This window comes from Sphaerodactylus townsendi, linkage group LG08 (assembly GCF_021028975.2).
Source record: "Sphaerodactylus townsendi isolate TG3544 linkage group LG08, MPM_Stown_v2.3, whole genome shotgun sequence".
NCBI lineage: Eukaryota > Metazoa > Chordata > Lepidosauria > Squamata > Sphaerodactylidae > Sphaerodactylus > Sphaerodactylus townsendi.
Window position 1 is genome coordinate 17748096 of NC_059432.1, and position 21747 is coordinate 17769842.

A 21747-nucleotide genomic window follows, 5' to 3' on the forward strand; every position below is an offset into this window, starting at 1 on the left:
ATCTATTGGGGGGGTGCCTCGTGAACCCCCATTGGAGAGAGCCACAGTCTTCCATCTGGTCTGAGGCTACGCTTAAACCTAGCGGATAGTTGCATGCTGATTCCAAGCTGAAAGGCTATCCCGGTCCTTCATTATCATGTGCTTCTAATTTGGCAAGACAATATTTGAAGAAGCAAATTTCATTTGGGTCGGGATTTGATTGCTTAAAAGATTAGATGAAAATCAGACATGTCATTTTCTTTTCTCATTCGGCACTGCTGCAACCTGACAGATCTTTATTACCTCTGTTTCCATCACTTTGGTGCATATTTTGACCTAAAATTGTCCTGGCAAGGAGAAACGAGCTCAATGGCACGACCCATTACCCAAAGAATGTCCCCCTGACCCTGGCGAAAAGAAAAGTCATCTGGAATCACATGGGCAAGAAAACAACTGTTTACTGAAATGGGCATAGTCCGAAGTTACATCTTACCCATGTTCCTTTACTGTTGTATGCAGATGATGCAGTGTTGTTGTCCTTGTCCAGTATTGGTCTTAAACGTCTAATGTACAGTTTTGGTAATTATTGTGAAGAGAACTGTTTACTGATGTAACGGACATGTGTGAGGAATCAGTGACTTTTGGAAGAAAAAAGCAAGTAACTCCTATGTTGATCTGTGTGTTTGATTTGATTCCTGTAACAGTCACCAAAGCATGAAAAGCCTTCAAAAGACTTTGTGCTACGATGTATCTATTTCTATTATCAGCCTTCAAGAAATGACAGAACCCCAAATGCTGACGGCGCTGGCCAAGTAGATGGAGGAAATAGAGATTTTGGTTACAGAGTTTACTGCAGCGAATTAAATGCCGCGAGGTCAGCGTAAGAAGCGAACTTTGGCGTAGAGGCGCAGTGATTCCCTCATCTGGTGGAGAGCGCCGAAAAGCAGCGGGGCCTTGGGTTTCCGTGTTCCTAGCGACTCTGCCGTATGCTGGTTCCTGGCACCTTTTATTATGATTCTAGCGGGGGCGTGTAGAAGGGCGGAACGGGGGGAATTCCAGGAGAGCGGGAGAGCGGGAGACTGAGAGATCATCATGGGATGCATGACCTCACCTGGCTGCTACGTGCGGAGAGGAACATCGGTTACGTCCATGGGCCCTAGCTCCTCTACTTGCGGGGGCAAGAGCCATTTGTCCCTTTGTCCGGGACAACCGATTGTGGTTGTGAAGCCATGGTACAGTTCATGACCTGTGCACTCACATCAGGATGAGGGGTGGGGGAGCCCGAGGATGCGACCACTGAAAGGCGATAGGGCGCCGGTCGTGCCAGCACTCTACTTACAGTGCTGCTGGGTCAGCAGTGCATCCCTCACATCTCCTCCATTACTAGAAGAGCCCGGGAAATGTTAGGCAGGCTGATTTAGGGGGGCGGCTCGTCTCCTCGTCACGTTTGTCCAGCTGGCCGAGCTGTTTGTGCAACATTAGAACTTATTGGATTTGCGACGATGCTAAGGGGAAAGTCAAGGGGTTTCTTGCACCACGTTACATACAGATCAAACCAATGCAAGGAATTGAACGAGTAGTACGAGTATTTGGCAACTCATGCACTTTTGGCATATGAGATCAACAATGACAGAGCAATCCAATGGTGGCAGCGATTAGAATTGGTGGATCTCAAGGGCGCAGGCCAGAGCAGCCCGATAGTCTTGGTGTTACAGGAAATAAGTCCGGGGATTCCCGCCATGAAGTCGCGAGCGAAACATACTCCGCCTTCGGGCTAGAGCATCGCCGCGTCGCTCCCGGCAATGGGCGAAAGGAAGGGGGAGCCTTGGCCTGATGGCTGGCTGTGGGCTTCCGGGGTGGAGCCTGAAGCGCAGATGATGGGTGAAGCGGCAGCAGAGAGTTCCGGCAGACGGATGTAACGACAACAAATAACATAACTTCTAAAATTAAAGCATGCAATAATACTTCCGCATGATCAGCTGGGTTTACGGTACTCAATAATTCCTTTGGAAAGTCGGCTCCAAGGGCACTGTCATGTAAATGGAAACAATAGAAACATAGCTAAACAATACAAAGGCTAGGTGATGAAAGGGAAAAGGGCAGCCCATGGCTGCATAAATGTCCAGTGCACTGCTCTCTTGCTGTTTGGCCATTACAAAGCCTTTAGAGCCGATGGTGGTAGAGTCCATGGATTTCTCAAAGGGCGTAGAGAGAGAGCTACTGATAGTCTTTAGCATTGCAAGTTCAGTGACTCCTCCACGAGAAAGCAAAGGCTGCAGAGCAGAAGGCATGTTCCGATAATAGCAATCAAGGTGGCTGGGAGACAGCGGAGAGTTCCAAAGGTTAACCTATCAGGAGTGTCTCCTGGTTGCAACTTCAAACTCTCCAGCCAGAGGCAGAGAGGGAGAGGGAATTAAAGCGGCTGTAGATGAGGAGCAGCGGCCATCACACAAGCGTCAATCCTCTGAGCACCTAGCTGGCCCAGGCAGAAGGACGAAAGCGTTACGGGAAGCAGCGACCATGGGTACTCCCAGATGTTGGTCTGGTCAAAGCTTATCAGGGGGTGGCCGACTGCCACCGGTAGGAGGCAGCAGACGCAGGCAGAAGGATGAGTGGCGCCCGAGTTGGCAGTGATGATGATGATGATGATTACAAAGAGGGCGGCACAGAGATCCTCGGACGTCTCGGAAGTAGTGCTACGGCGCAGCAATAGACTCTTGAGCACCTTGGCTGGCGGTCGCCTTGACATCCCAGGTCATCCGGGTCTTTGGACCGTCTGAAGTGGCGTCGGTGGCGGCGTTTCCGCTTGAGAGGCTTACGCTTGAGCGGGATCCTCCAGAGAGATTCGTTCCATCTCTGGGATGGGGTTGAGTTCCTCCTGGCGCCCATTCCATGGGTTGGCCTGTCATGGCGAAGTCCGGGACCCACAGGAGCATCTCAGTATGTGGGAAGAAGGATCTGAAACACACCCCCCCTTCCCCCAGGTTATAGGAGGGGGCCGGGTCCTACCAGCGCTTGGAGAGCCTTGATGGCGGGGAGGTCAAAATCAAGTTTGTTGGAGTTTGAAAGTGTTTTGATATAGGGACGACGGAGGCTTATTTTGCAGCCTGCGTAAGGGTTGCTTTTAATGTAAACGGTCTACTGAGGGGCCGCCCACTCCTCTCTTTCTTTAAATTGTTTGACCCAGGAAGGGCAGAGGGTAGAAGCTGCATCCTGATGGAAGCTTTAGCTTCAGGGCGTCATCAGGAGTGATGGCTGTCAAAGCGAGGGTCCGAGCCTCGCAGGGAGGAGGGGCAAGCGGACCTTTGGGAATTCGTGGGTATGCATGCTTAATTTGCAACTTACAAAGAGAGGAGCTTGGGATGCGCTTTTGGGTGATGGATGCATCCGGGAGTGCAAAGTAATCGAAGACGCATTAGGGGTAAATTTCAGCACCAATACCAAAGGGGTGGGGAGTCTTCGTTGCAGGGAAAATGCACTTACCGTGGACGCTTTGGTGGTTAACGCTTCGAGAGGCTGGAAATGGTGGCTGAATTTGTAATCCAGAATTATCTTGGGGAATTGCCGCCCGCCGAAACGCACTCCCTTAAGGGGCGGTTTCGGCCCCAAGCATCTGGCCGCTAACATGGTATTGGTATAGTTGCCAGGCGCTGATTAAGACGCCATGCGTCGGGCGGCCGCAACCCTTACGGGTTGCGAGTATGTGCAGATGGCAGATGCCTCCCCTTAAGTTGGGGCCCGTCCTGGCAGTGCTGCGGTACCAGGATGGGCCCAGATTTTAATCCAGGGAGGGCCAGTCAGCCAATTGGCCCTCCCGCCTTTGCTGGTTGAAAAAAAGAAGGAAGGAAGGAAGGAGGGGGAACAGCTCCTGGGCGGAATTTAGGGAGTGAATTCAGGAGACAATACAAAGGGTACGCAAAAGAAAGAAAAAAAGGGGGGAAGGCTTTGGAACTTTACCCTCCCCTCCTGTAAGGAGACCTTGGGTGGTTTGAACTCGCTTCCTACCTTCACAGCGGAGGCTGTGTAAGGTAGGTGTGGCTGAGAGAGCCCCCAGGCATTGTGACTAGCCAGGTGTTCCCAGCGGAAAATGTGGGAGCATGGAAATAACTCTGGCTCCATATATAAACTTGTGCTACGCCAATGTGGTAATGTAGGCTCAAACCTTTCAGGGCACTGGCACACATAATCAAAGGGAGAAGAACTTTAATTGAGACACAAGAGCATAGCTTAGAAACAATGGAAAAATCCCTCTTATGAGGGGAAAATTTTAGGGGTTTCTGAGAAGGGGGCAAGACATACAGAACATATATAGGCATACAGAGCACATATAAAGTAATGAGGAGGATTGTAACTCTGATTTGAGATCTTGCTCTCTGGATCTTGCAGGGCAATTCCTTTGTAGGCTGCGACCCTGCTTTCCCTGAGGTACTGACGATTTTGCTGCCACTGGGAGCTTTGAGCTTAGGGCTTTGCACAGGCTCAGAGGCTATGAGATCTGGTTTGAACCTTACAGCTGGAGAGGGCCAAGGGGGCTTCTTCTTCATGAAGGACTTTGGGCTTAAGGCCATTGTGCGAGCATCTTCCTCTTTCCACGCCTCATTGTCCTGTAGATTGGCTATGGGGCATTCTGAGGAGGGTTCAAAACGGCAGTCCTCTTGGTTAATGAGATGGACTGGGCATAGTGCCAGAATGTTGGCATTCTCTTCCGTCAGCATTTCTTTCTGTTGCAATTCAGTGACTGTGGACTCTGCAGAGATTTTGAAATGTGTGCCACTTTGGGGCGCTGGCGGAGGCATGGTGACTCTGGAAGTAGGAGGGGTTAGCAGAGCAGGAAGTATAGACGTAGGGGGGGGGCGAGCAATGAGATTTGGATTAGCTGAACTTAGACCAGACTCGAGTGAAAACATTGGGGCAGGATGATCGGATGAACTTGGCAGTTCCTGCGGGATGTTTGTCCGCACCTGGATGTGGATGGCTCCCTGGTGCGTGGGGTCGGTGACCTCGGGGATGATGAACAATCCCTGTTCAGCGGCAGAAGCTTTTGGCAAGACCAGCCCAATGGTCTCCGTGGGGATGGGATCACTACACTGAGCTGGAGCAGCGAAGATCTCACAGGGGAGCTCCGGGGGAAGGGTTTGAGGTGCGGACCCTGGTTCCGGGCTGGGGAGATGCCCGGGTGCGGGCCTCCCCAGCGGGCATTGGGAGCACCTGGTCTTAGACCTCCCTGGGGGTCTTTGCCCTCTGGGGGGAGACCCCCCTCCGTCCGGGCTGTAGGCCCCCCCGCCGGGCAGCCTACAATCCTTACGTAAGTGTCCTGGCTTGTTGCAATTGAAACACTCGTCTCGGGGTTGCCTCATGGCAGTGGAGAGGGCTGCGGCTAGAAGGCTGGCTTGATGGGTGAAAGACCCGATATCCTGGCAAGCCTTAAGCATGTCGGCCAGTTCGGGGTTCCTACCTAGACCTGTGACTGCTTTGCGGCACTCAGCGGAGGCGTTCTCTTTGGCAAGGCGCTTAAGGAGTTTGCCCTGGGCCTCCTCGTTGTCAACCTGCCTCTTGAGGGCCTCCTGGAGCCTGTTCACGAATTCGGCATAGGGCTCCTGAGGCTTCTGCCGGACGCTAGAGAAGCTTTGGGCTGGCCGCCCGGTGCTGGGGACTTTCAAAAACGCCTTGTAGGCGCATTCAGAGGCGACCATAAGGGTGGCCTCCGGCAGGACAATTTGTGCGTTGGGGTTAGTGAAAGCTTCGCAGCCATAAAGCTGCGTGGCGGTGTAGGCGCCGCCCGAGGCGGCTCCCCTAGCGACACACTGCTGGCGGAACTCGCTTTCCCAGATCACAAATTGTGCAGGGCTCAAAAGCATGCGAAAGGTGGTCTTCCAGTCATCCGGAACCATTAGGTGATTCCTTGCGACTGCTTCTAGCATGCCTCTCACATAGGGGCTGGTGACTCCTACATCCCGCATCGCTTTGCGGAGCTTGGTGAGGATATTATAGCTTAAAGGGCGGTACTCGACAACCCGCCGAACAATGCCATCCTCCCCCTCAGTATCCGTGAAGTGAACGGGGCATAAAGCGAGGATATCGGTATCGTCTTCCGTCAGGGTTTCCTTTTTTCGCAGATCGTGGTTGATACGTTCTGCGAGGGTTTTGAAACCCGCGCCATTACGTGGCGCTGACGGAGGTGCTATGGCTTCAGAAAATGAAGGCGGAGCAAGGGGAGGGGGTGGTCGAGCCGCGGGAGAATTTGAAGGAGTCAGGGGAGCAATGGGGGCAGAAGGAGGACAGGCGTCCAATTTAGAGGATAGAGAAAATTCCGGGGATGAAACTGAAGTTGAAAGATCGAAAGGAGGGCGGCCTACAGCAAGGGAGCCATAGGTCTGCAGGCTGATGGCGACATAACATCGTCTCCACATCAGTAGCAGCGACACCGGCGCGCGAGGCTCTGTGCGAAGAGTGTGCCCGATGTTTTCCCAATCCTTAAGATTCAATGTCCCCCCCTCCGGGTACCATGGACATTGAGCTTCAATCTCCTCGACCAATTTGCGCAGCTCCCCTCTCTTTACGGGGACCCTGCCGCGTTTCGCTAACGCTTTTAGTTCGTTAACGTGCTTGTCATAAGCCCTGCTTTTGCAAGCTCCCATACTCACCGGTGTTCCGTCGGACGAGAGAGTGTCCTAGGACTCGAGTCCCTGGATGCGCCGATCCAGCGGACGGGCGATACCGAAATGGGGGTCCCTGGATGCGCCGATCCAGCGGACTTCGGTACCGCGGCCCTTTCCCAGGCTACGGTGAGCAGGGTGGAGGTTCGAGGATTCCCGGGTTTCGGCACCAGCTTGTAGTCGTGCTGCGAGGTCAGCGTAAGAACGAGACGAGATGTGGTGATTTCATCTGGTGGAGAGCGCCAGCAACGGGAGCGCGGGTTTCCGTGTTCCTAGCGACTCTGCCGTATGCTGGTTCCTGGCACCTTTTATTATGATTCTAGCGGGGGCGTGTAGAAGGGCGGAACGGGGGGAATTCCGGGAGAGCGGGAGAGTGGGAGACTGAGAGATCATCATGGGATGCATGACCTCACCTGGCTGCTACGTGCGGAGAGGAGCATCGGCGTCTGGGCCTAATCCTCACCTGGGGGCAAGGCCATTGTCCCTTTGTCCGGGACACCTGGTGGTTGTGAGCCAGGTAGTTCATGACCTGTGACTCATCGGGGGATGAGGGGTGGGGGAGCGGTGCGACCAGAAGGCCGTAAGAGCGCCGGTGTGCCAGCGCTCTACTTACGGTGCTGCTGGGTCAGCAGTGCATCCCTACAGTTTACCTTGTGCTCCCTGTGAGGAGAAGATCATGAGTGCCATTTCCTGAGGCCTACCTGTCATTGAGGTATTCAGGAAGGACTCTGTAACGAGGCAAAAAGGAGGCAGTAAATTTGTGTGTGTGGGGGTGCGTGTGATGGACTCTACTATCTTGCTCTCACTACAGCTTTAGGGTTGCCAACACTGGCTTGAGAAATTTCTGGAGATTAAAGGGCAGAGACTGAGGAGGACAGAGTTTGGGGAGGGGAGGAAACGGAGACAGACTATGATGCCATAGATCTGTCCTCCAAAGGGGCAATTTTTTGTTGGAGTGAGAGTGACTCAGCATGCCTGGACATTGTGGGGTGCTATATCTTTCTAAGTGTATCTTATCCCTTGGTGGGATGTTCCTCTGTGCCTGTAAGATGCCCACTGACCTTTCCTCCTTCTCGCTAAGTACTTTGTCTCACTTTTCACAAGGCATGGAATCAGACACTTCTATAGGTCTCTCCTGTAGAAGCAAATATTCCATACTTTCACATGATGGTGGAATAGCTGTCCACTTGTATGGAGAAGTATATTAGTTAGGATTCCCATCTTTCAACTGCAACAAGAATGGGATATTACCACCTCACATTATGCTCTAGGAACCCCCCACCCCATCTCTATGGTACAGACCATAGAGACTGGAGAAATTATGTCAGTGCCATACAGTGCAGCAACTGGAAGTGCCATTGCCATGTCTGCAATACCATCACCCCATTTTATTCTGCTGTGGGAACAGGCAGGATTGGAGACTGCCTGCTGGTAAACCTACCTCCAAGGAAACTGTTCTCTGTTGGCTGGAGATAAGTTGCAATTCCTGGAGTACTCCTGGCCTCACCTGGAAGTTGGCATCTATAATGCAAACACTTGTATTGAAAAGTAGTATGTGGCAACTGTAAAAAAAAAATAAAACTACTATTGATATAACTCTTTTGTGGAGTTTCTAGGAAGGAAGGGTCACCGTACACCCAAACATTGTTGCTCAATTTCACTGAAAACAATTTCCAGATGAGTTTGGCAGTTGTTACTTGGCTGACCATTTTGAGGAATTTGGAGGGAAATACACACATTCTGATAGGACTTGCAAATTTTCTCAAGGGTATTTTATGCAGTCCTCATTTTATGCAGTCCTCAGGAGCAGCAGTGGCGTAGGAGGTTAAGAGCTCGTGTATCTAATCTGGAGGAACCGGGTTTGATTCCCAGCTCTGCCGCCTGAGCTGTGGAGGCTTATCTGGGGAATTCAGATTAGCCTGTACACTCCCACACACGCCAGCTGGGTGACCTTGGGCTAGTCACAGCTTCTCGGAGCTCTCTCAGCCCCACCTACCTCACAGGGTGTTTGTTGTGAGGGGGGAAGGGCAAGGAGATTGTAAGCCCCTTTGAGTCTCCTACAGGAGAGAAAGGGGGGATATAAATCCAAACTCTTCTCATTTTAATTTTCTCATGCCCTACCCAAAATATGGGGAAAAAAATTGGCTGTTACAGCTTTTACAGCACCAACCTTTTCCTCGGCCAGACTGGTATCTTGGTAAACGCACATTTACCATTGATCCTCCTCCCCTTTCTGCACAAAAATGAAGGAAATTAGCAACTGGGTTATTAATGAGTAATTAAAGAGAGATTAAAGATCTATTAACCCATGGTATGGTCACGGAGATTTTTTCAGCTGTCAGATGAAGTCGCGGCTGTCTGTTCAGCGAGGAGCTGATGAATGCCGGTTCATGTGAGCTTGTCAGTATGATGAAATAAGCAGAGCCGGGCTTAATAGATTTATCCATTTCTGCTTGGCAGGTTATAATAGGCTATGGAACCAACCTGCTGATCAGTTAATAGTTATAGAAAACTCGCCGTGCAAAGGCTGTCATTAGGGTAGAAACATACAGGAATATCCAGATACGGTTAATAAATTAATCCAGGCAATGGCATTGAAAGGTACAAAATCCAATAGTTGTCTTAAACATCCATAAAAAGCAAGTGTTATGCTTATGTTTGAGTCGTCATGGATTTCATACTCTTATTTTACCTACCAAGAAAACACGCCAGGTACAATTCTTTTCATATGCTCATTAGCCATTTTATATGAATAGGGCAATCTGAGTATTTTCTAGCTTCAGTAGACAATAATGGGTGTGGTGCTATCTCTGTGCCTGGGCAGGTCCCCTTCCCTCAGAAATGATTGTGACAGAAAGGAATGGCCTCCTCAGAGGGAAGACCTGATTCCCTGGGCTATAGGGTCCAGCTATAGGTTCCTCAAACCACCCTAGAACTGCACAATGAGCAGGTGTCCTTTTCAGTGCTTTGGGGATATGACCACAAGCACTTAATCATCTCCACATGAGACAGTGAGCATTTCCCCACTTACCATGAGCCCCCCATGCTGCACACTACTCTCAGCGTGCGTCATTTCTGATGCACGCCCGGGCTTCCCCACGACGGTCATCAGAAGGCACCATTTTGAAGAGCGGCAGGAATGACGCACGCTGAGGAGGCACGACAGTGTCAGCATCGGGGCGGCTTCGTTGTCGCGGCCCCTGTAGTGGGGAGTGCCGGGGGACCCCGCGCTACTTGGCTACAGTAGCATGCGGCAGAAGGTAAGTGGGAAAACGCCCAGTGTTGAGAAGAATATGGTTTGACAAAGAAGTAGAGGAGGCGTTTGGATTTATATCCTACCTTTCTTTATATCCTACCTTTCTCTTCTCAAAGTGGCATACAAACTCTTTCCCTTTCTTGCCCCGCAACAGACACCTTGTGAAGTAGGTGGGGCTGAGAGAGTTCTGAGAGAACTGTGACTGGGCCATGGTCACCCAGCAGGCCTCTTGTGGAGGAACAGGAAAACAAATCCATTTCACCAGATAAAAGTCCAGCCCTCATGTGGAGGAGTGGAGAATCAAACCCAATTCTCCAGATTAGAGTCCACCTGCTTTTAACCACTAAACCAAGTGGAATCTCAGAGGCTTCGTAAGTGGCTTGTTTCCTGTGTGAAAATTGCTTTGATTTGCACATTTCCAGCCAAGAAGAAAAAGCTATGATTAGAGGCAGGAAAAGGATGACAGATGCTTTGAGCAGGCTGTACTTCCTGGTACCTTTGGTCAGTAGCTGCTGGAGATGGTTTGCATTTCCCTTGCTGCTATTTTAATCCCACCAGCTCTGCTTTGATTTGGCATCTCCTTTGTGCAAACAGAATGTTTTTTTTTAAATGGGGCTATTTTCTGTTTTTCGTGGTGAACATTCCCCTGAAAAGTATGCCATTTTCCATGTTTATATGCCAACAAATCAGTGTTATGCATATATTATACACATAAATGATGTACTCAGCATATATAAATATCATAGAAAGTGAGTGTAAAAGGCATACAATGTCTGGGCGTAATGCAATGGATTTCATGAAAGCAGCAAAAGAAGAGAGCTGAGACCACTGATAAAAATAGATGCACTTCTGAAAAGAACAAAAACTGGGAACATTTACTGATTCTTAGTAGCTACTCCCACCCTTCCATTCATGTGTTTCACAATTCAAATACCTAATATACTTTGAGCCTGCTATCCTTCCAAGGAGCACAGGGTAGTATATATGGCTGTCCCTGCCTCCTTTGACCCACACAACAACCCTGTGATCTAGTTTGAGAGTACGTAATTAGCCTAACCCACTGAGCTTACAGAATCAGGAATTTGAATGTGTGTGTATTCCTATTCAGCCACTGTCTGGGCTGTCTGTAAGACAGCACCAATCTTCTAAAGATTAAGGAGTAATTTTAAGGTAGACAACATCTCTTTCTGGGTGTGGGTCCTGGGGTCCCAGGAGTAATTCTAACTCCTTTCTGAACCTCACAAGGCCATCTGAAAAGGTTGGCATATGTCCCTTCTGGGTCTGAACTTCCGAAGCAGTTAGGGGTACCTCCACAAAACTGAACCCTTCTTGTGGTTGGCCCATGGGGACATTATGCAACAGGAACTGCCTTACCAGAGAGTGGCAAAATAGCCCACACCCCACAGGACAAGTTTGAGACAATATGCGAGAAAGGATTATTGGGAAAATGAAAGAGTGAATGGGGGAGGGGGGATGGAAGCTAATGCTGAGTGTCTACAAAGGGGTAGAAGAGGACATAGATGAACACAGGCAAAAGGTAGCATTTGGGGCAGGTAGAAGGGGTAGAAGGAGGAGGAGGAGATAAAGAAGCAGGAGCAGAGCTTGGAGATCCAGGAAATGTGGGGGTATGGGATTGGGGAGTAGGTGCCAGAGGGGGGAGTTGAATGTAGGGAGGAGGCAAATTATCTAAAACTTTCTATTCCTGACCAGTCCCTTCTTCCTTCTTTCCAGGGTCTGCCTTACTAATCATTATGCTGCCCAAAAACTCTCTGAGCCTTCTCCGAATCCTTTCTCATTCTTTTATTTAATCCCTCTAGTACACCAGTTTCTTTCTGCACGCAACCACACAACCACACATTCACATACTTCATCTCATTCGACTGGAGCTGAACCTTGTTCCTTACATAAATTTGCAGCTCTGACAACCATCCTGAATCAAAACTCCCGTATTTTGGCCATCTCAACTTCCCATTTACCGGTAACTTATATCCTGGCTGTTTTACCATGCACAGCTGTGCAGCTGTTTCTGGGATAATTCCATAAGGAGGATCCCACCGTTCCCAATTCCCTAGTACCAAAGCCAAAAGAGAGTCTAAGGGAATTCCCTCACTCCCCAACTGGTTATCCATCTCACGCTGGATCCCCCCTGAATCACTCACTGGTTGAGGGCATGCAGTTCCTCTCTCTTGGAGAGCCTTGCCGGCGGAGGTGTGGACCTTCCTGCTTGGTTTTCCCACTCACAATCGAAATGAACAACAACAGACAACTTTTTGTGGGTAAGAAATTGGCCATAGCCAGAGGTTTGTTGACAAGAAGCAAAAGAATGCAATTGGTGCAGCATGGGAGGGGCGATCCTGGCCTCTGGGCAGCCCGAGTGCTGTCCCCCAGAGTCAACTGAGTTCCTCAAGCCCGCCTGCTTGAGGAACTAACCACAATGGCAACATTAGAGTGGAGCATACCAGGTGGGCATTGTGTCCCTGTCTGGTGCCCCCTTCCAACTGCCACTAGGGGCGCAAGCCACTTAGCCCCCCGCGGGGCATTCCAACTGTGGGCTCGCTCCACCCCTACCTCTTAAGGAGGTGCAAAGACAAGGGAGCTCCTCCAATTTCCCCTTTCCAACGGATCACCCCCCATGCGCACACCGCAAGCCTGGCTATGACAAAGCATGCAAACAAAAACACTGTATATATAAGGGAGGGCAGGTCAGTCACGATCCGGTGTCTGGATGCAGAGTGGGCCTAGCCATGTGGCTGAGTCTTAAATAGGCCCCACCCGGTCCACTCTGATGATGCGCTCCCGACGAGTCACTCGGGAGCGCCCATCCAATTAGGACCCGGGCCTTTGCACGTGTGCGAAGCTGTGTCCTGAGGCCCCCTTCCCTGCCCATAGCAGGGAAAACTCCAGCCCTCGCTGGCCCTCACCCCTCCGCAATGGCAGCCGTGGTTGAAGCGCGGCTGTATCTTCTTCCTTGACTACTGTTCATGGAGTCTTGAGGAGTTAGGAGCAGCCAGAGGTCAGTCCCCAGAGAAGCTACTGCAGAACGGCCAGAATGCTTCATCGGATGGTGTACCTCAGGGTCAGTTCAGGACATCCAGATGCCCCACAAAGACCTCAGAGTCCCATCTGGGGAGCCAAGTTTTGTTGTAAAAATAATGCCAAATAACACTTTGTGGACAGTAGAAAAGGATAACCTTTGTTACAGTAAAGTGGAACACATGCAGTTAAGGCCCACAAGGTGTGTTCCAAGAATTAGCTGCTTTACAAGTCAATGTATGCACTAACAGTACATGTGTTGTTCCCTGATTGGTTCTAAGGCCCCTAACATAATTTCCCTGAGCTGCTGATACTCATGGTACTAACTGATTGGGGAAATTTTGCAGTTCCTTAAAGCTTCAACACAGGCTCTTCATTTCTGTGTACATGGCCATCTTTTGCAAGCATTTACATAACCTGCCTCTTGTTGCTTATGGTTACAAGCTGACTTCGGTTGATTCCCCACTTCAAAAGTGAAAGTGGAGGAGACACCTGCTCCGTGTTCGGCGCACAGTTTCAAAAAGATGTACTTCCGACCAGGTTCCGAAATGACACACGCTGAGGGGTGGGAGGAGTGGCAGAATCGGGGTGACTGCGTTGTCATTGCATTGTTGCTGCTGGTGTAGTGGGGAGTGCTGCAGGACCCCGGGGTATTTGCCGTGAGGAGTGCACATCTAATGGTGGGTGCGGAATCGACATTCTTGCTTCATATACCTGGCCAATGGACTCCCTAGGTGGCCTTGGGCAAATTACAATTTTTCTCCTTTGAACCTCCGGGTGGGTCTGACAATTCAATCCTATCTCTTAATTGTGCTGTAATAATTGCTAAGGGAATTATGCAAAATGTTTTAACTCTTTAAAATGTGATATACAAGCGGGGTGGGGGAGAGAGAGAATAATATCCTTTGGATTTTGCACAGCCATCGGCTGGCAAAGATGCTATCCACACTACCACTGTAATCCGATACAGAGTATAGCCTTCTAAGCTTTTTGGCCAGTTATACAGTTTGCTTCAGGCTAGATCCATGTAAATGTAAATTATATCTGTCTGCTCAGGCCTTGCTGTGGTAGCCAGCCAGCATCTGTGAACAAAAGAACTGGCAATTAGTAAAGAAACTCTCCATTTGCATGCTTGTTTACCACCCTAACCAACTTTACACTAATTTCTCCATGAAGAACATACTGCAAGAGAGACCTAAAACTGAAACCCAAGTAGTTGAATTCTACATTTATTGACAGTTAAAAAAACCCTCTTAATTTCAAATTCATATAATGCTAAACTGTACATAGTTGCCCGTTGGCTATTTTTTCTTAGATTCCCCATGGGAGAAATTATTGCTGATACATAGGTTTCCTTTCTCTCCACAAAGTTACTGCTAATGCTAATGAATTGTGCTCTGTGTTTATTCTGTTTTCTCTTGTTTCAATCTGAGCGTAACTCTCAAGTGTAATTAGAAATTGCTGTTGTAAATTCAGTTTCCCCTTCCAATGAATTTAATGAAGTGGTGATTCATTTTCCCCAAAGGGCGGAAAGGAAAGGCACCTCTGAATAATTTGAAATAGTTGTAAATGAAGAGTATGGGGTCATTCAGTCATAGACAGAGATGGAATCGGTATCCACTGGAAATGGCAGAATCATGAAATCAACTATTTGTGTGAGCTCTGCTTCATTTCCAGATCCCTCTGGCATTGAAGCTTTTTTTACATGAAAATCTAAAATAGTTGGAGCTGCAATCTGGTATGTGGCAGTGGAAAGTCCCATCATCACAGTTGACTTAGCGTGATCCCATTGGGTTTTCAAAGCAAGAGACATTCATTCATTCATTCATTCATTCATTCATTCATTCATTCATTCATTCATTCATTCATTCATTCATTCATTCATTTATTTGCTTTTAAACCGCCCATCCCCGAAGGGCTCTGGGCAGTGTACAGCAGGCCTGCAACAACAATACATAATAACATTAAACACAGCAGGCTAAAAACAACATTGAACACATAAAAACAAAGGTAATTTAAAACAATTTACAAATCTATAACCATAAAACACAGCAGCAGCAATAATATATGGCACCCGATCCCAAGGCCAGGAGGGGACAGTACTGATCAAACAGTATATCAGGCGTGCCAATGATGGCACGCAACACAAGGGCATCCTAGAGGGAGTTTGCCATTGTCTGTCTCTGTGGCAGACTGAGAGGTAGTTTGCCATTGTCTGCCTCTGTGTGGACTGAGAGGTAGTTTGCCATTGTCTGCCTTTTTTTGTGGACTGAGTGAGTTCTGAGAGAACAGGCCAAGGTACCCAGCAGGCTTCATGCGGAGGAGTGAGAACTCGAACCTGGTTCTCTGGATTAGAGTCTGTAGCTCTTAACTACTACACCACAGTGGCTTCCTGCCATCTGATATATAGTGAGGCTATTTAAATTATGAAGAGATTTGCCAAGCTGAATGAGGAAATGAGTGCTGAGAATCCTGTTAATTTCCCTGTCCCAGCTGTTGGAACTCTTCAGATCTCTTCCATTGTTTGTTATACCAAGCAACTGTTCAACAAGAAAGAGATGGCTGAATTTGACCCCCTCCCCTGTCCAATTGTCAGTTGGTACAATCGCTCCTTAAAAAAAGAAGAGGATTGCATAAGTGTGCCTTAGCATTAAGAGAAATTATTTTAATTGTGCTTTACCTAGCTGTTATCTGAAATACAACAGCCTCTTTCCCTCTTTTTAGACACTTAGGCCCCTTCCGCACACGCAAAATAATGCATTTTCAAACCACTTTCACAACTGTTTGCAAGTGGATTTTGCTATTCCGCACAGCTTCAAAGAGCACTGAAAGCAGTTTGAAAGTGCATTATTCTGCATGTGCGGAATGAGCCTTGGAGACAACTTTGAATCAATGCTGTTTTGGTCAAAGATAAATTTGAAGAAAGGAGGGGGCAGGAATGGAAGTTTCAGAATTTTACTCTGCAGGTGCATAGAGCCAGGTAATGTCTTCCCGAACCTGGCTTTCCTCTTGCGAGAACATTCTACATAGAAAAGTGAAACAGGAGTCACTTTTTAAAAGGCGGGTGGGGTGTAAAGGTTAAGAGGAATCACTGGCTATATATGAATAGTGAACATTTGAATAAGAAATTCCCCTGACCGTAATCGGCGCTAATAATTTCAGAGCCCGTCTCTCTTGTCCCTTTACATAATGTATACATTTTCCCTGCTGATTAATCATCTGCCTTCAACAGGTTAATTTATTAATGAACAAGTGAACATAAACTTGCTTGCTGCTAAAACCTCATGTCGAAACACTTGTCTGATACTGAAGGAACTGTAAACATAACTGAGTAAGGAGCAGATGAAAGACATTCATTGTTAAAAGGAAAAGCCATTGAAAATCCAATTGACTGTGTAGATTAAACAAAAATATTTGGGCAGCTGTTGTCACTGTAGCGCAAGGATCTCTGCTGTATGACATTAAATGAGAGATATCCAAACATTTTGAGATATTCATGGGTCAGCCATATTGTGATTGGCCCCTCCTCCAGAGGCGGCTGTTTTGCGACTATGCCCGGCACCCTTTGTCAGAATTCCCATGGGGCAGAGGTGGGATCCAGCAGGTTCTCACAGGTTCCCAAGAGTAGGTTACTAATTATTTGTGTGTTCTGAGAGGGGGTTACTAATTGGTGATTTTGTCATGTGATTTTTGCCTTAGTTACGCCCCTCCTCTCAGCAGTAGTGTGCAGAACTTGAAGCAATCTAGCAGGAGGTTCACCGGCGTGCGTGGCAGCCTGCGCCTGCGTGCATTCGTTTCCCGCCCAAGGACCGGTGCAGCAACTGCGTCCTTGCCACAGCCCCGCCCAGGAATACCCCGCCCCCGGAATGCCCAGCCATGCCTGTGCCGTTTCCCGCCCAGCCCCATTGACGCTACGCCACAGTTTGAATCCCACCACCATGGGAACTCGTTACTAAAATTTTTGGATCCCACCACTGGGTGTGGGGGTTGTTTCAGATGGAAAGAAACTGGAAAGTGGCAAGTGGGACATTGTTCACTATAACAGGCCAGTTCAAAGGGGTGGGCAGTAGAGCAGCAGCCAAGGACAGTGCCACAGCACCACCTCCAAAAAGGCAGTGAGTGGTGTGGGTGTGGGGAGATAAGGAGAAAAAAGTTCTCCTTTCCTGGAGAAGTCCATTGCCGGGAATGACTTATGCTGCCCTTTTTGGTGGCGTTAAATCTGCACCACAAAAAGGGGGCATTCCTGGGCCAAAACGTAACTGGGAGTTTGAATCCCACCACCATGGGAACCTGTTACTAAATTTTTTTGGATCCCACCACTGCCAAGGGGTCCTAAGGTTCAAAAGGCTTGGGTATCCCTGATCTAATGGGATATGTTGAGAGGAAGGTGACTTCTTGACCCATGCTGACAACACTGATATAGCTTCTCTATAAAAAGTAAGCACAACAATGTATCAGCTGAAATACAACTTTTTTTTAGAAAAGAGATTTAATTCTGAATATATCTGCACATGAGACTTTAAACCACGTTGGTGATCATGTCCTGCTATTGAATTCCCCCCCCCCACACACACCAAATAAAATCTAAGGCTCTATTTATTCTGAGGGGGCTTCACTCATCTCTGTTCGAAATAAATGGCTATGGCTACTGGCTATGGGATATTCCAGGTGAGTTGAATTCCAGATGCACTAAGTGGAGGACATTTTAAAAAACAAATATAAAACAATTGTATCTGTTTTTGCGTGGCTGTAGGGCTTTTTCCCATTCCTTCAGCCTGTCATCAGTATAATTTGATAGGAATCAGAAGATGTACCGGTCCCAGACCGTCATGAACTGCACAGTAATGAAGTCAGCCCTGCGATGTCTGCTTCACTACATTTCTGTCTCACTTGAACTCCCACGAGCGGATTCACCACAAACAACAGAATCAGGGAAACACAAGAGAAGCTTGTTCTTTTTACACAACATTAGCTTTACAGCTGTAGGCATCACTTGTATAGGGCTACACCAAAAGCTCACCTTTTCAACATATGGAACTTGGAGGAAAGGACAGATATCATTCTGTCCTTCCCACCCCACTACTCGGTATTTGTAAGAATGTCTTCCTTTTTTGGAGTCTGTCTCTGGTCACTTACCTGACTTGCGTTTCGTAACCGTGAGTACGATATCACATCCAGTAGTGGGATCCAAAAATTTTAGTAACAGGTTCCCATGGTGATGGGATTCAAACTGTGGCGTAACACCAATGGGGCTGGGCGGGGCACGACGGGGGCGGGGTGGGGCATTCTGGGGGCGGGGCATTCCTGGGTGGAGCTGTGGCAAGGACGCAGCTGCTGCGCCGGTCATTGGGCGGGAAACAAATGCACGCAGGCGCAGGCTGCCACGCACGCTGGTGCACCTCCTGCTACACTGCTTCAAGTTCTGCATGCTACTGCTGAGAGGAGGGTGTAACTAAGGCAAAAATCACGTGGCAAAATCCGCAATTAGTAACCTCCTCTCGGCACACGCAAATAATTAGTAACCTACTCTCGGGAACCTGTGAGAACCTGCTGGATCCCACCTCTGATCACATCCTCTGACCACAGAACTTTGGCTCCTTTATATTGAATGTTTGACTGTGCTTATTCACTACTTAAGTATCGTTATACTGGAATACACAGATGAGGATCTTCATTGATCTGTGGACGTTGTTGATGATATATCACGCGTTGATTTTCTCTTTTATTATTGTAGATACAGTAGATAAGTATTTGTACTACCTGTTACTCATGTGTAATATATGATTCTAATCTGCAAAAAAGTTGTATCATAGAATTAATTGTATACCTTTATTAAGGGAAAAATAAACATGGATTCAGTTACTTAACAGGGGAAGTCCAAAGCAATAAGTATTGGGCAGTTACATCACAATCATAATAAGGGTATGAAAGGAGCTAAGGGGAAGTCTGGAATCCATCAGGGTAAAATGTCCTTCTCTCTAGGCTAAATGGTTCCTTTCACTACATAAGCCCAGAGACAATTCTCATCTGATCCATAAACTTATTCTATACTTATTTCATTCTGTGTGATAACAAACATTTTTCTCACAATTTCTCCATCACTTTTTGATGCTGCTGAATTTTTAATAGAATATCCCTCCTTTTCCTCTCATCACTAAACTTTCACATTTGGTGTCAAGAGAGTCTCACATGTAAGTGTCGGCTAGTCCACCCATGAAATTAAAACGTACACCACAGCCAAATATCAAGTTCCACTTACTGCTTTGGGGAGTTTCTCGGTGTTTGGGGCTGCTTGCCAGAATAGGGTAGTGATTTTTGCACTTTGGAGCAAATAGAGAGGCTGAGGAGGTGACTGATCTCCCTCCACAAACACACACACATACACAGGAATGCTGCAATGGCACCAGTACAACTATAATGAATGTGTGGGATGTGGAAATTGCAGAACTGATCCAGATCTGCCCTGACTGATCCAAAGCATTGCTGGGGTGGCTAAATGTGCCTTGCGTTTGCTGTTTCTGAAGCCATTGGTATGCTTTGTGACCTCAGAAGAGTCAAAGTTGCAGTGACATACAGTAAACAGCATGAGATGCAGTGGTGGGATCTAAATATTTTAGTAACAGGTTCCCATGGTGGTGGGATTCAAACTGTGGCGTAGCGCCAATGGGGCTGGGTGGTACATGACAGGGGCGTGGCTGGGCATTTTGGGGGCGGGGCATTCCTGGGCTGGGATGTGGCAAGGACGCAGCTGCTGAGCCGGTCCTTGGGCGGGAAACAAATGCATGCAGGCGCAGGCTGCCACGCACGCCGGTGCACCTCCTGCTAGACTGCTTCAAGTTCTGCACGCTACTGCTGAGAGGAGGGGTGTAACTAAGGCAAAAATCATGTGGCAAAATCACCAATTAGTAACCCCCTCTCGGGACACACAAATAATTAGTAACCTACTCTTGGGAACCTGTGAGAACCTGCTGGATCCCACCTCTGATGAGATGGCAGGGGTTGTGGGAATGATACAATCATTATAAATGACCAGTATAAGACCATATGTGTCTTGGCCGATTTAGCCTTCCTCAATGGTCATAAATACAAAACAGTAGATGATACAGAAAAGTTGAGAAACTCAGAAAAGCATAAAATATATGAACAGTATCATGTAATATTTTATCTTTCAATACCACAGTTATGCACAATTTCTGTTTTAAAAGTGAAAATGAAAGAAAAAAATTCAGACTTATTCTCTGGTACAAAGGGAAGGGCAAAATTTTTTACACAGATTTCCAGATCGCATGGGGCAACAGGCCCTTAACCCCAGTGATGTGGAAAGGATAACTGTACATCATACAGGTATTTTATATCTGAAAGTAGGAAATATTTTTATCCTGTGTGGTCTGATGTTGCCTTTTCATATAAACAATGGGAGCCAATGTAGTCTGGTGGTTAAGGGTGGAAAATGCTAGTCTGCTGTAGTACTAAGGCTGCTTCTGCACATACAGAATAACACACTTTCAATCCACTTTCACACTTGTTTGCAAGTGGATTTTGCTATTCCGCACAGTAAAATCCATCTGCAAAGTGCATTGAAAGTGGATTGAAAGTGCATTATTCTGCATATGCAGAAGGGGCCTAAGTTATGGTGACCAGACGTTCCGCTTTTGGCGGGACAGTCCCACCTTAAAACAATTTGTCCTGCATCCCGCGGGTTTTTTGAACTGTCCCGATTTTTGGAAGGCTGCCGCACTGCCTTCTGGGGCGCACCCCAGAAGGCAGTGCGGCAGCCTCCCGTGCACGCGGCGGCAGGAGCGCACTGCCTTCTGGGGCATTCCTGTAACAGGGTGGGAAATCGGGAGCGCCCCAGAAGGCAGTGCGCTCCTGCAGCTGCGCGCGCGGCCATTGCCGGGTGGAATGGTATAGCCATATGGCAACCCAGGGACACACACGCTCACTCTTAAGCAATTACTCCATGCCCTCCCCCCTGTCACAGCTACGGGCCTAGCTGAGTCTAGTGCCGTTATTTATTGACATGTTGGCCTTTTTTGTGGCCATGGTTGCTTGCTTGACTAGCATTTGTAAGCCATGGGAAAACATGGGTATATAGTCTTGCCAACTCTTAGTTGGGAAATGCCTGAGGATTTGTGTGTGGAGCCTGTGGAGGTTAGGGTTCAGGAGGGGAAGAACATCAGTGGGTAAAGTTGCCAGATCCAGGTTAAGAAATTCCTGGAGATTTGGTGGTGGGGCCTGTGGAGGACAGGGATCTCAGTAGAGTCCAATCTGTTTTTTTTCCCCTGGGGGAACTGATCTCTGCAGCCTGGAGATGAGCTGCAATTTCCAGGGATTCCCAGGTCCCATCAGGAGGCTGGCATCCCTACCAGCAGGGAATCATGCTGCAAAACCCACCCTCAAAAGCTGCCACTTTCTCCAGGGGAAGTGATATCTGTCATCTGGAGGTACATTGTAATTCTGGGAGAGCTCCAGGCCCGCTGGGAGATTGGCAACCATGGGTATAAATGTTTTACTACAATCAATAATACATGCCTATGGCTAGGAGAATGGCTCACACTAGCCTTTTTTGCTCTTCCCACCAATGCTGGCTTGTCTTTGCTAGAAGTGGAGCCATAGCCAAAGGCTTTGCCGTGACATTACCACTGCAATATTTTGCTACAGCTGGCCCAACGCACTGGAATCAAACAGCGGAACGCTGTGTTATTATTGGGCCATTAGCAGTGAAAGCTGTCCTTTCTTGGCGAAACGGTACAAGAGGTGACAACGGGTGACTGGTTCCCTTAAATGATGAGGCGCAGCGAAGTTGTTTTATTATAGGGAGAG